Source organism: Stomoxys calcitrans, chromosome 4 (genome assembly GCF_963082655.1).
Source record: "Stomoxys calcitrans chromosome 4, idStoCalc2.1, whole genome shotgun sequence".
Lineage (NCBI taxonomy): Eukaryota > Metazoa > Arthropoda > Insecta > Diptera > Muscidae > Stomoxys > Stomoxys calcitrans.
Window position 1 is genome coordinate 3,043,099 of NC_081555.1, and position 14,065 is coordinate 3,057,163.

Here is a 14,065-nt window from a genome sequence, read left to right on the forward strand (position 1 = left end):
GTCGCACATGTCGTTTTGGTATTACTTCGAAAAGCTGTGGTAAGTATAGTCTAAATCGGTTCATAGCCCGATATAGCTGCCATATAAACCGATCTTCAATTTCACTTTCTGAGCCTCTAGAGAGCGCAAGTATTACTCGATTTTCCTGAAATTTGGGAGGTTCATATCGGCCTAAAACTTAATATAGCTCTTATATATTTGAAAAAGTCATTCAAATAACTTTTCAGGAGAAGGAATTCCCCCAGGCGATCTTAACACATTTTTACTTGTTTTATTTATTTAATTTCCCATGAACTTTCCATTAAGGAACAGGGAATACTTCTCTCATATCGATAAGTGCAGTCCGATTAAAGTTTAAGCTCAATCATAAGGGGCCTCCTTTTTTATGCTGAGTCCGAACGGAGTGTCGCATAGCGACACTACTTAGTTTTAAGTTTTAACATGGCAGGATATCTTCCAAATGTAGCCAAAATTAGAAAGGAGATAAACACCGATGAAAATGTTTCTGATGTTCACGCCGGGATTTGTCCTTAAGAAGTTCGGCGTCATAGGCGGACAAGCTAGCCCCTGCCCCACGGAGGCTTAAGTATTTTATGAAAATTAAAATTTGAATAAAAATCGAATTTAGCCAACATTTTTTATGAAATTTTCTATGAAAACTAAAGTTGAAAGAACTTTGTTATGAGAATCTAATTTAGACGAAATTGCGATTTTTGACCCTCCTGTATCAGATACTTCCTCGAATACTGTTTTCAAATATAGCACCAAAGCACTCGTAATTTCTATAAGTGTTTGTATGATGTGGCTTTGTTGGTTCTTTTATGTATAGAAATCTTTTTCACTAGCGTATGTCCTCAATAAAACTATTACAACTAAAACAATAACAAGCTAAATTCCTCTACAAAGAGTTTTACTCTTCGACAGCAACATAGACAATATTGTCAGGGGAAATGCAAAATAGCTTAACTTAAAATGGAACAAAGGGTCCGAAAGGAAGAAAAGGATATGGAAATCAATATACGTATCAAAGAAAACTTACTGGGTGATACAAAGCAGATTTTAATTCAAGAGCTTTTTGACATTTTTAGAAGGACATACATCACATTACGAGGACCGAGAGACAACTTTGGGTATCAAAGCATTTTTCACAATAACACAGTGAACTGTCATGACAGACCCTATGAATGCATTCTCTTTGGTATATATAAATTAGAATCTGTACCAGAAAAAAATGCAGTAATTTGTAACTCCTTGGGCCTTGTTCCCACGAATAGCTTTAGATTCTCATTACTTAGAGCTTGCAAGGTGAATTCTATTCTAGAAAGTTTGTCTGCCCCAAAAAATCTATAATTTCTGTGGTCCCATATCCAACTTACAAGATTTTGAATGTTCTTTCTCATTTTCTTCAATTAGGCTATTTGCCAATCCAAGTCCTTTGGATCCCTATGACTATGGCTGTTTGCTTGCATTTGTAACCGAGACTTGTGCAACATGGACTCTTGTTTTTTGCTTTTGAGAATCTCCTCAGTCATATCTCAAGTTGCGTGTCATTCTCCTCGTATGCATGTGTAGCTGCGTGTGTGTGTGTGAGCTACACAAACATGTACAACTTTAGTGGTCGTGTGCTTGTAGTGTTTGTTGTTGATAAAAGCTAAAATAGTTTGTTGTTGCCTGCATGTTTGTTGGCTTGTTGCAGTTGGCAACAGTGAACACAGACCCAAAAAGTTGTAGTTCTCTTGTGGTCCTTCTTCTAGTGTTTTTTTGTTTTTATTTTCAGTTGATCCGTGTACTGCAGTTGTTTATTTGCTCGAGTGTATGTTTCAATGTTTGTCCTTACGAAGACCATTTGTGCCATTCAAGTGTTGTTGGCCATTGATTTCTTGGTAAGGTGGTTGTCAAGAAGGGGGTCTGCAGTTAGTATTTGGCCAGTTGGCTGACTTGCCTTTTATAGGCCTATGCATGTATGTGTGTGTGTGTGTGTGCATTGATTGTTGCAGTTGAGGTTGCATTAACATGGCCCAACTATTCGGGGCACTTAAGTTTAAAGCTAAAAATGTTTATTGTAATTTTGTGTAAATTATAGACGTTATAGGGCATTTATTGCTATGGGCCATACTGTTGTTCTTGTTGCTGATATGGTCGTTAGCGACGTCATCGTTGTTGTCGTCTTGTACATACGTAATTGCAAAAGGATATACATGTTTATATATATGCGTTGAGTTTAGTTGTTTTGGCTTAGTTTGTAAGTTGATCGTTGGTGTTTTGAAACCCAAAAAGGGTTGTGTTGTTCAAGTTGTTGTTTATGAACTTACTGAGTTGTTAACAAGTTTGCCAGTGGGGCTTTAGGCAAATTTTCAATAACTACAAATTTAGAAAGTTGATGGGATTTACTCTAAAATGTAAAACTTTTTATGCTTTCTTTGTTGCGAAGGAGGGAGGATGTGCGCCTTTCTCCCAAAATAGAAATTTAAGGGACAGTCAGGAGACAATAACGTAATATCAGCATGATTTAGGTCAATGTTAATCACCACAAGTTATTTAAAGCCCAATGGTCTACATATTTGGTTAATATCTTAATCAATTAGATAGGACTTAGAAGATTAAAGTGTAAACGAGGGTGGTCCCAAAAGTAGCCTAACAAAAAAAAAAAAAAATGGGAAACACAATATAATCTCCATTTAGCTCAATACATTTTTCCAGGGATTTTCAATACCTTAGATACCCTGTTTGTAGTAGGAACTGCCTAACTCCTTAAAAAGCCATCAACCACAACTTCAACCTCTTCATTATTGGCAAATATTTTTCCGCCGAGCAATTTTTTTAAAGTTTGGAAACAAAAAATAATCCCAGGAAGCTAAATCTGGCGAATAAGATGCGTGCTGAAGTAAATTGAAACGAACACTCAGCCACCCAAAATTATAGGATAGGCTTGTAAAGGAAGGCCCAGACTCCCCCAAAGTAGAACCAAGCTCGGCATTTTGTATTGGCTGGATTGCGACATATCAATTGAGAGTATTGTATTACATATCGGCGACCAATTTTTTCCATATTTACAATTTCATAATTTTCATACTGGACTGAAAAAAAGGTTACTAAATTTTTGGTATCTGGAACCCAAACTAAAGGTATTTGCGAGTAGAATACGAATCTGATATCCAAATGTGGGACCAAGTATTTGGGGGGCCGCCCTCCCAAAAAACGCCACCCACCCCTCAAAGAGGACAAATTTGCGACCATAGTAATAAGAGGCTCAAATGAAAGGCATTTGCGAGTAAAACACGAATCTGATATCAATATTCGGGAAAATGTCAATGGGACGTATTTTACGTAGAACACGAATATATTTTCAGGGCCAAGTCACTGAGTGGACGCAAAATCCCCTAAAAAACCCTCAAACCGGCATGTTTAGTGACTATAGGAATATGGGGCTTAAATGAATGGTATTTGGGAGTAGACCAAGAATCAGATATCAACATTCGGGACCGACTGTCTGAGGGAAGTCCCATTTTCATAACAACCCCCAAATAGGACGTATATGCTCACCATGACAATTTGGGTCTTAAAGAGAGTGGAGTTCGATATTGATTGTGTTTATGGGGCATACTCCAAACCCGACTTATTTGCTAAGGGGTTTAAATGAAAGGTATTTGAAATTAGAAAATTAATTTGATATCCAATTTCGAGCCCAAAGACAATATGGGGTTGAAATAAATGATATTTGAGTAGAGAGTAGACGATGCTAATACATTGTCAGGGCTAAGTGTTGGGGGACCACCCCACTCCCTAAAATACTCATAAATCTGACATATTTACCGACCATGTCAATGTGGGGCTGGAAAGGTACTGGAGAGTAGAGCACGAAATTGATAACCACCCAAAACAGCAATTATTTCCCGACTATCGCAATATTATGCTCAAATAAAGGTATTTTGGGGTAGGATACGAATCTAATATCCAAATGTGGCACCATGTATTTAGGGTACCGTCTCTTCCCTAAATCACCTCCCAAAGAGTACAAATTTACCAACCATTGCAATATGTGGCTCAAATGCAAGGTATTTGAGATTAAAAAACTAATTTGATACTCAATTTTGAGGCCAATGGCAATATGGTGTTGAAATAAATTACATTTGAGAGTGCTCAAATTAAAGTAATAGGCAATAGAATACAAATCTGATATCCAAATGTGGGAACATGTATTTGGGGCACCGCCCCTTCCCCAAAACACCCCCAAAGAGTAGAAATTAACCGATCATGGCAATATGTGGGTCAAAAGGTATTTGAAATTAGAAAACGACTCCCTTTAAACCAGTGGCGGGCAAATGCACACACACTATTACACATATTTGTGTACGCGAACAAGAACATAAGCCCATAGATTTGGATATAAAGGGTGATTTTTTTGAGGTTTGGATTTTCATGCATTAGTATTTGACAGATCACGTGGGATTTCAGACATGGTGTCAAAGAGAAAGATGCTCAGTATGCTTTGACATTTCATCATGAATAGACTTACTAACGAGCAACGCTTGCAAATCATTGAATTTTATTACCAAAATCAGTGTTCGGTTCGAAATGTGTTCAAATTTTGACAAATTTTGTTCAGCGATGAGGCTCATTTCTGGTTGAATGGCTACGTAAATAAGCAAAATTGCCGCATTTGGAGTGAAGAGCAACCAGAAGCCGTTCAAGAACTGCCCATGCATCCCGAAAAATGCACTGTTTGGTGTGGTTTGTACGCTGGTGGAATCATTGGACCGTATTTTTTCAAAGATGCTGTTGGACGCAACGTTACGGTGAATGAACACATTTCGAACCGAACACTGATTTTGGTAATAAAATTCAATGATTTGCAAGCGTTGCTCGTTAGTAAGTCTATTCATGATGAAATGTCAAAGCATACTGAGCATCTTTCTCTTTGACACCATGTCTGAAATCCCACGTGATCTGTCAAATACTAATGCATGAAAATCCTAACCTCAAAAAAATCACCCTTTATTAGGCACTCTATTACATGTGCCCAACACTGTCTAAAACCAATGGCAGTATGGGGTTTACATAAATGGTATTTGAGAAAAGAGCACAATGCTGATATTTTTTCAGGGCCAAGTGTCTGGGGTACCACCTATGAAATCAATGAAATTTTCTCTAAACACAAATTTCAATGAAATTTTCTCTAAAGGCAACATTTCTATAAAATTTTCTCTGAAGACAAAATTCTATGAAATATTCTCTAAAGACAAAAACTATCTTAAAAATTTTTCTAAATGAAAAATTTTCCAAGAAACAAAATTTCTATATAATTTCCCTAAAAACAAAATCTCTATGAAATTTTCCCCAAACCAAATTCTTATAAAATTTTCTCTAAGAAAAAGGCAACAATGTTTTTTTTAACGAAATAATGCCTATAAAATTTGCCGTAAAGTCAAATTTTCTCAAAAAAAAAAAAAAACAAATTTCAATGGTTTCAATTTCAACGTTTCTATCATATATTCGCCAAGGTAACATTTCTATGAAATTTTTTCTAAAGACCACATTTTAATTGCCTTTTTGCTAAAGACAAAATTTTTCGTTGAAATCTTGCTGTATAATCAAGATATCTATAAAATTTGCTCTAACTACAAGAAATGTTTGCTTTTAGTTGTTAGTTTTGAATTTTTTTTGATTTTTTGTTAGAAAACACAGTAATTTTCTCAACCAGAACAAACTGCTCTATCATCAACTCTTGTTGGAAAGCCAATTTGGAGTAGTTAGTGAAGCAACAAATTTTCCCCTTCCACTGCCAACTTGCATAAACTGAATAACCTATTAAATAAATTAAAATTTTGGTAAATTGAATGGAAAAAGGAAATGTTACCACATTTGACCGCCCAAAAGAAACCAAATCACATAAATGTGTGTTGAAATTGAAAAACCATGGAAAGTATATCCTTTTTTTTTTTTGATATGGTCATGTCGAGTACGGTACATCATATCATTTTGTTCCGTTTCACTTGTCATCCTTTCAAAACCTTTCAGACGTAACAAACTTGATTTCGATTACAAAATTCCGTTTGTTTTTCGTGTTTCTCGTTTGTTCTGCCTACTGTCTGTGTTATGGTGAGGTCCTTTAAATTTAATGTCAAATACATGCATGCAATTGTATATAACACATTTTTTTAAATACTTTATTTTCGCAAAATGTTATTTTCCGCTTCGATCTCACGCTTGCTAGCAGCAGCATTATGTTGGCGGCCATAAAGAAAACGGTTTTATTTCCTTCGACAGAAATAAAGAAGAAAATCGTGCTGGGTGTTGCAAACCAGAGATGTAGAAATAAGGAGACGAAAATAAAATCAAAACCTTAGATGCTTTTCTCAACGATTCTCGGCTGGCTGGATTGGACTGGGTAAACGTAAAAAGGAAATAAATGAAAAGTAACCAGACAAAGCAAAGGCGTTTTTTCTTATAAAATTTTCAGCGTTATATGTGTTTATCTTTCCCCAAGGCAAGGCCGGGCGGCGGAAAGAGGCGAAATAAAATGAGATGCTCCAGACGTTTGGTGTAAACACAAACCATAGGAAATAAATCCGCATTAAGATATTAAAGATGTTATGGAAGATGAAAGAAGACGAAGAAAAAAAAATCTCAACAGAAAAAAAGAAAAACACATTACAGCAGGTTTCTTTCAATATGCGAGAAGATTCTCCCTTGCCCTATGTGAGTATGCGAATGTAGTTGAAAATCTGCCTGGCTCTCTTGCTCTGAGGCGGTGCATTACCAGCAAAAGATGTAAAACCAATGATAAGAAATCCCTACAAGGTTTGGTAGCCGATTATGACACATTTCTCCTTGGCAGGCAATATAATGCAACAGCATTATGCTTTCTTTGGCTCACTACCTCTCTTTGTCATAGCTTATCAGATAGTGGAGCAAGTGTTACATGAGACTATAAATATATCCATTGTTAGCCTTTCAATTTTATAGATTTTTAGATGTTGCAAGATTTAGGGAGCATACATATGTGCCACCCCATACTGGCTTTCCTCCTTGGGGTTGCATGCAAAAATATGCTAATAATCATAAATTCTTGACTAGCCTTTGAATACTGCAATTCGAGCTCACCTACTGCAGTCTTCGACATCCATGTGTCATGGTGCAAAGGGTTATTAAATGTGAAATGATTGAACTAGTTGAGAGTACAATTATCCTTACATTTATGCCCCACACCCCATTCTCAAGTCATATGCTGCGCTGAGAGATTATGGTCGTGTGTGGACACAAAAAAATGCAATAAAATATAATAAAATATGTGACCGATTTGGCATGGCTATGTTGGCATTGGATCGCAGCTATTCAACAGTGCATTGTAGAAGATGACAATTATTTATGGCATGCGGCTGTTGATAGTATTTTTTGAATATGGGATGATTTTTTCAATTTTGGTCGCAAGAACTTGCAACAAAAATTTAAGTTTTTTAGATATATATTTTTTTATACCCTATATAAGTTAATCGTGAGCTTCAGGATCCTAAATGTAACTTTAATTTCCGAGTAATGATCAAGTTATGATAAATTTCCATTTAAATTTTAACAAGACGTGTTTTTTTTCTACGAAAGGCATGCTTTCTTCAACATTTGCACGGACAACGGACAGAACTAAATCGAATCGAAATATAAATAAAAAAATATTGAATTCTTACCTCATTGTTGAACTAGCAGGATTACAATTCCTCGTGGAACATAGGGGGGTATAATGCGACAGAAGATCGTTCTAAGGGAGTTTCATGAAGTATTGTAGATTATATTGCAGTTTCGGCAAGTTCTTTAATTTCGCTTCGTAGGATTTGGGCATGCAAACTCCATCTTGACTAACATGATTTCTACTACTTGCTTTTGCATTTTCGTGTTAAGAAATTTGATCATCTGTAATAAGAGAAAGGTGTAGAGGTTATTCAAAAAGAGTCATTAAATAATTAGGAAAAGAATACATCAATTTCAATATTGTGTTTGTTTGTTTGTCGGTTTGTTTGTTTGTTCCGTATAGACTCAAAAACGGCTGAACCGATTACCTTGAAATTTTCACAGATTGTGTAGGTTGGTTTGGAAGGAAACTTTGGTTATATATTATTTTTTTGATATCTGGAGGGGGCAGACCCTCCCCCTTACCCCAAAAGTGCTACCCAAAAATAAAAGTGGACCGATCGGGACAATATGGGATTCAAATGAAAGCTATTTAAGATGAGAGTATGAATTTCATAATAAAAGTTGGGTCCAAGTACCTGGGGGGCCGCCCCAGCTCCAAAAACCCCTTAAAATAGGTTTATTTGACGATCATTTTGACAATATGGGACTCAAATGAAAGGTATTAGGGAGTAGATTAGGAATATGGTCCGGAAGTAGGAAAAGGCTTAATAATTTATTGATAACGGAAGGGGGTGGACCCTCCACCGTTACCCCAAAAACACCAAACAAAATCAAAAGTGGACCGATAAGGACAATATGGGTAGCAAATGAAAAGTATGCGGGAGTAGATAACGAATCTGGCATACAAATTCACATTAGCCAATCACGGATATATGGGACTCGGTTTATTTGTTCCGTATAGACTAAAAAATGGCTGAACCGATTTTCTCGATATTTTCGAATATGGTATTAAAATTTGAGTCTAAGTACCCATCGGGCCGCCCCAACCCCAAAACTTCCCCCCAAACAGACATATTGGGCGTTCATTTCAATATGGGGCTCAAATTAAAGTTGTTGGGGATAAGATTTCGAATCTGGCATACAAAATCAGATCGAAGTATAGGGGGTCACGGCACCCCTCAAAAACGCCATTAGACCCATTATGACTATATGAAACTTGGCTGATCCGATTTTCTTTAAATTTTCATAGATTGTGTACGTTTGTCTGGAAGGAAACATAGGCTATGGTCCGATGGGCACAATAAGGGTATCAAACAAAATGTATTGGAGACCAGAAAACGAATATGGTATTTAAATTTGGGTCCAAGTACCCAGCGGGTAATGAGTGCTTTCCGATTCAAGTTTAAACTCACTGATACAAAACAACACATTTTGCCCATGAACATTCCACTAAGGAACAGGGGCAAACTTCTCACATATCAATGAGTGCAGTCCGATTCAAGTTTTAAGCTCAATGATAAGGAACCTCCTTTTTATAGCCGAGTCCGAACGGCGTGCCGCAGTGCGACACCTCTTTGGAGAGAAGTTTCACATGGCATAGTACCTCACAAATGTTGCCAGAATTAGGAGGGGAAAACCACCGCTGAAAATTTTTTCTGATGATCTCGCCTGGATTCAAACCCAGGTGTTCAGCGTCACTGATAAGAGACCTTCTCGCCAGGATTCGAACGCGTTTAGCGTCATGGGCTACAATGGCACGAAATCGATATCCGCATTCAGGGCGAAGTGCCCCCACCCTAAAAAGATATTAGAGAGAAGGCGAAGCGGAGCGGACCCGGTTCGGCTAATTACTAATATAACTTGACCTTAACCTTTTCGGTTTGTGATTCTTGACATATTGACGATGTACGTTATCGCAATACCTAGCATTGTTCTTTACCTTTCTTCGAAAAGCTACCATATTCTAGAATTCCGGATTTCACAAACAATTTGAATGCCTAACCAAATAATTTCCCACTAACAATCATTTGAATTGTAGTGTTCTCCCATCGCATCGGACTAGTTTTTTTCCTATTTTCCTATTACCTAAAGAATTTCCTTAAGGTTGATTTTCTTTCTTTTCTCATCTGTACATTTCTTGTCTACACTTCGAAGTATCTTTCTGCATATTTGTCATCTATATTATGGCCATAAAAGGGTTTACCAACTATGCAACATCATCTGGATGAGGGAAAGACATGGGCGGTGTCAGACAGACACCAACAAGAGCTTTGGAAAATCTATTGAATTCTTCTCTAGCTTTCTGGTGGTGAACCAGCTGGGCTAAACAATCTTTGATAGGAATTTCAGGGCGGCAAACCTATGAAAGGGTTTAGGTTTGAGTTCGAGTGTTTTGCATTGATGAAAAATTGAAAATACGTTTTCAATAATGTTATGTGAATTATAGACTTGATTGGAAAGGCTGCGGGTAAAAACGAATGATGGGAAATGAAAAAAAAAACAATTAGAAAATAAAGTACTTTAGTTAGGAGAATGTTCTGAATCCAAATCCAAAAACATTAGCCGTGCAGATATCTTCTTCGAAAAAAGGGATTCAGATTTTCCTATAAATGATTTGCGACAAGTATTTCTACAACAAAATGTGAGTTTTGAATCCGACGAAATTACGTAGATAAATTGAATATGCTTGATAACATCTTCATATTGTTTATAATTACCACAAACTCCTTAATAACGAATATTGGAAACATTTCTCAAATCAAAGAGTGTCGCCTTAAGAAGTTTTTACTGATTAACACAACGCCTGGTTTTTAAGTTTAGGGGAAACAGTGTGCTGCAAATCAATACAGAATGGAAATTCTAAAAGAGGTTTTTCAAGATGTTGCCATTTGAGATTTTAAACCAGGCTTTCTCGCAGGCTTAGTTATACACCATGGTAAAAAAGGTCATTCCATGATTCCAAATCTTCAAAGCTATTTTCTTCTCCTTTTTCCTAAAAATTCTTGTTGAATATTTTTCACTTCAATTAATTTACCCTGTCTGTATGTCATACAATATTCATGTATGTGAAATCCATAATAATATAGTATAAAATATTTCCCATACCAAAAACAGCAAATGAAAAAGTCAGGATAACTAAACTGTCAGTTTGTAAAGCATATACTAAGGCGCACTTTATATTGAAAACGTTCATTTTAGCAGAAGAAAAAAGAAAAAACGAGCATGAAAACAGGAAATAAGAAATATAAAGAGTACAGGGCACAGCATACTTTAAGGCTTGTCTTGTGTGACAAAGGTAAAGGAAAAATGTAATACTCTTAAACCCCATGGAACAATTTGGAAAATAAAATGCCAGGCCAAGGATTCTATACACACACCATATACCTGAGCCCAACAAGTAGCAAATAAATAAATGAACCAAATGTGAAATCTGTATAAGCTGTAAATACCTCATAGGTATATTATCCCCAAAAGTTTGCTGTAATAACGCAATCGAGATAAAACGATTGTACAATCCCTAAAGAATGCTTTAATTTCGCTTGCCGATTTAATCATACAACAATATCTTAATTTAATTTGGTGATTGCTTCTGCTGCTGTTCACTTGGTTTTTGGCAACAGATCCTCTACTAGTTCAGCATATTACTATCACTGCCGTCAGTGGCCAATGGTCGTCACAATGCAGTGGCAATTTCCAGAGAGAAACGACGTATCGTATGGGAGAGCCAAAACAATAACAACAACTAATACAATGGTGTATATGAACCATTTGGCTCCAGCCTTAAAGCAGGCTATAATTTAATGAACTTTTCAGAAAAGTGTTGTGTTCTATGGCCTATGTATGTCTACATACAAACAGCATTGATGGAGCCCTTTACGAAGCAAGAGAAAGACGAAGGCCATTTTGTCCACCTATGCATATTTGGTAAGGAAGCATGGTGCGTTTATACCTAACGATTTGCAAAAGCAAACACGCAGAAATAAAATGAAAAAAAAATTAAATAGAAAACGTTTTTGGAGAAAATACATTTTGGAAAAATTAAAATGACGTTATACTACAAAAACCATTTTTTTTTCAAAAAAAAAGTTTTTTAGAAATAGGATAAAAAAACAGAAAATTGAACACAAATATAAAAAGAACGAAAAATAAAACAAAAAAAAAAAACAATAAATTAAAAAAAAAGCTAAACTAAAAATAAAAAACTAAAAAGCCAAATTCGGCCGAGCCGAAATTTGGGTACCCACCACTTCGGGTATATATGTAAACCACCTTTCGCCATAATCAGGTGAAGAATGGATAATTTATGTGCCCATAGCAGCTATATCCAAATATGGTTCGATTTGGACCAAATTCAGCAAGTACATTGAGGGTCTAATAAATACATGTCTCCGTTTAATTTTGTAAAACAAAATATTGGTCTTTTTGGCAGCTATATTAAAATAAGACCGATCTGAACCATAAAGAGATCGGTCTATATGACAGCTATATCCAAATCAAGGCCGATCTGGGCCAAATTAAAAAAGGATGTCGAAGGGTTTAACACAACTCACTGCCCCAAATTTTAGCGAAATCAGACAATAAATGCGCCATTTATGAGACCCAAGACATTAAATCGGCAGTAGGGTATTTAGCGCAGCTATATCTAAATCGGGCCCAGATCGGCCAAATTGAAGAGGGATGTCTAAAAAGCCTAACATAAGTCACTGTCCCAAATTTCGCCGAAATCGGACATTAAATGCGCCTTTTATGGGTTCAAGACCTTAAATCGACAGATCGGTCTATATGGCAGCTATATCTGATCTGGGCTAAATTGCAGAACGATATAGGGTGCTCTAACACAACTCACTGTCCCAAATTTCAGCAAAATCGGACAATAAATGTGGCTTTTATGAGCCCAATACCTTAAATCAGTGCATCGGTCTATATGGCAGCTATATCCAAATCTGGACCAATCGGGGCAAATTGAAGGATATCGAGTGGCCCAACGCAACTTACTGCGTGGCTTTTATGGGAATAAAACCTTAAATCAGCGTATCGCCCGATATGGGGACTATATACAGATATAGTCCGATATAGCCCATCTTCGAACTTAACCCCTCTTTGGACAAAAAAAAAAATCTTTGCAAAGTTCCAGCTCAATATCTCTATTTTTAAAGACTGTAGCTTGATTTCAACAGACAGACGGACGGACATGGCTAGATCGTCATAGATTTTTTACACCCACTAACATAGGATAGGGGTATACTAATCTAGTCATTCCGTTTGTAACACCTCGAAACATTGATCGTCTCGACATTCTGAGTCGATCTAGCAATGTCCGTCCGTCTGTCGAAATCACGACAGAGGTCGAACGCGTAAAGCTAGCCGCTTGAAATTTTGCACAGATATTTACTATTGATGTAGTTCGCTGGGGGATTGCAATGAGCCATATCGGTTCAGATTTGGATATAGCTCCCATTTAAACCGATCTCCCCATTTGACTTCTTGAGCCCATGGAAGCCGCAATTTTTGTCCGATTTGGCTGAAATTTTGCATGCGCTGTTCTCTTACGAATTCCAACGAACTGTATTATGCACGGTTAAAAATGGTCCATAACCGGTCGAGAGACCGGTTTATATGGGAGCTATTCCCATATAAACCCGTCTCTCGATTATCCTTGTTCGGTTCCTAGAAGCTTTAATTTTTGTTCGTTTGACAAAAGTTTGGTATGTAGAATAAAATTAGGCCCTTCAACTAAATTTATTTTGTATAAAAAAATACAAGTTAAACCAAAATTAAAATTAAAAATTCAAAAAACAAAAATAAAAATAAAATATATAAAAAAAATTTAGAAAAGAGAAAAAGCAAACAATTATAAATAAAAAATATATAAAAATATCAGAAACAAAATATAGAAAAATTACAAAATGAAAATAATAAAAAACTAAAATAGAAATTAACAAAGATAATAAAAAAATAAACAATTAAAGAAATGAACAAAAAAAATATTTTTTCAAACTTTCGTTTGATTTTTTTGGATATAAAAAAATTGCCGACTTTTGACAAGCCAATTTTCCCCTGCAACATGACCTTATAAAGGAAATTTATTTTAACAAGATTCATTCATCTACTTTAAAGACAATTCAAAATTCATTAGGATACCTCTTTTCTAATTCGAGCTAGAATTTTTTCAAAAAACAGCTCTATTCTTGGGCATTTCTCCACCCATTCGTTGTGAATGGGTTAAGGATTTTATCTGTTTTGCAAAAATTCAGGCGATAATAATTTAGAAAATTTGTGGTGTATTTTTAGGGGCCTTTTTGGCTTTTACTTTGAATTTTTTTTCTTCTAGTTCTTGTCTTTAATTGTCAACTAAACGTTTATCTAAAATTTAATTTTTTTCAAATGTCTAAAGCACCCCTAAGATTATGTTTTTACGGGGTTAGGCTGAATCAACATA

General features: G+C 36.0%; 1 protein-coding gene and 1 long non-coding RNA gene across 2 annotated transcripts in view; one reads left to right on the plus strand and one right to left on the minus strand.

The window, feature by feature from the left end:
- The window catches only part of LOC106092674 (microtubule-associated protein futsch), a 379,860-nt gene that overhangs the window by 130,011 nt on the left and 235,784 nt on the right, over positions 1 to 14,065 (plus strand). The window lies entirely within an intron of this gene.
- The window catches only part of LOC131996848 (uncharacterized), a 334,069-nt gene that overhangs the window by 47,677 nt on the left and 272,327 nt on the right, over positions 1 to 14,065 (minus strand). Inside the window, exon 6 of the long non-coding RNA XR_009398040.1 lies at positions 7,683 to 7,905. This is a non-coding gene — a long non-coding RNA (uncharacterized LOC131996848). The remainder of the gene's footprint in view (positions 1 to 7,682; positions 7,906 to 14,065) is intronic.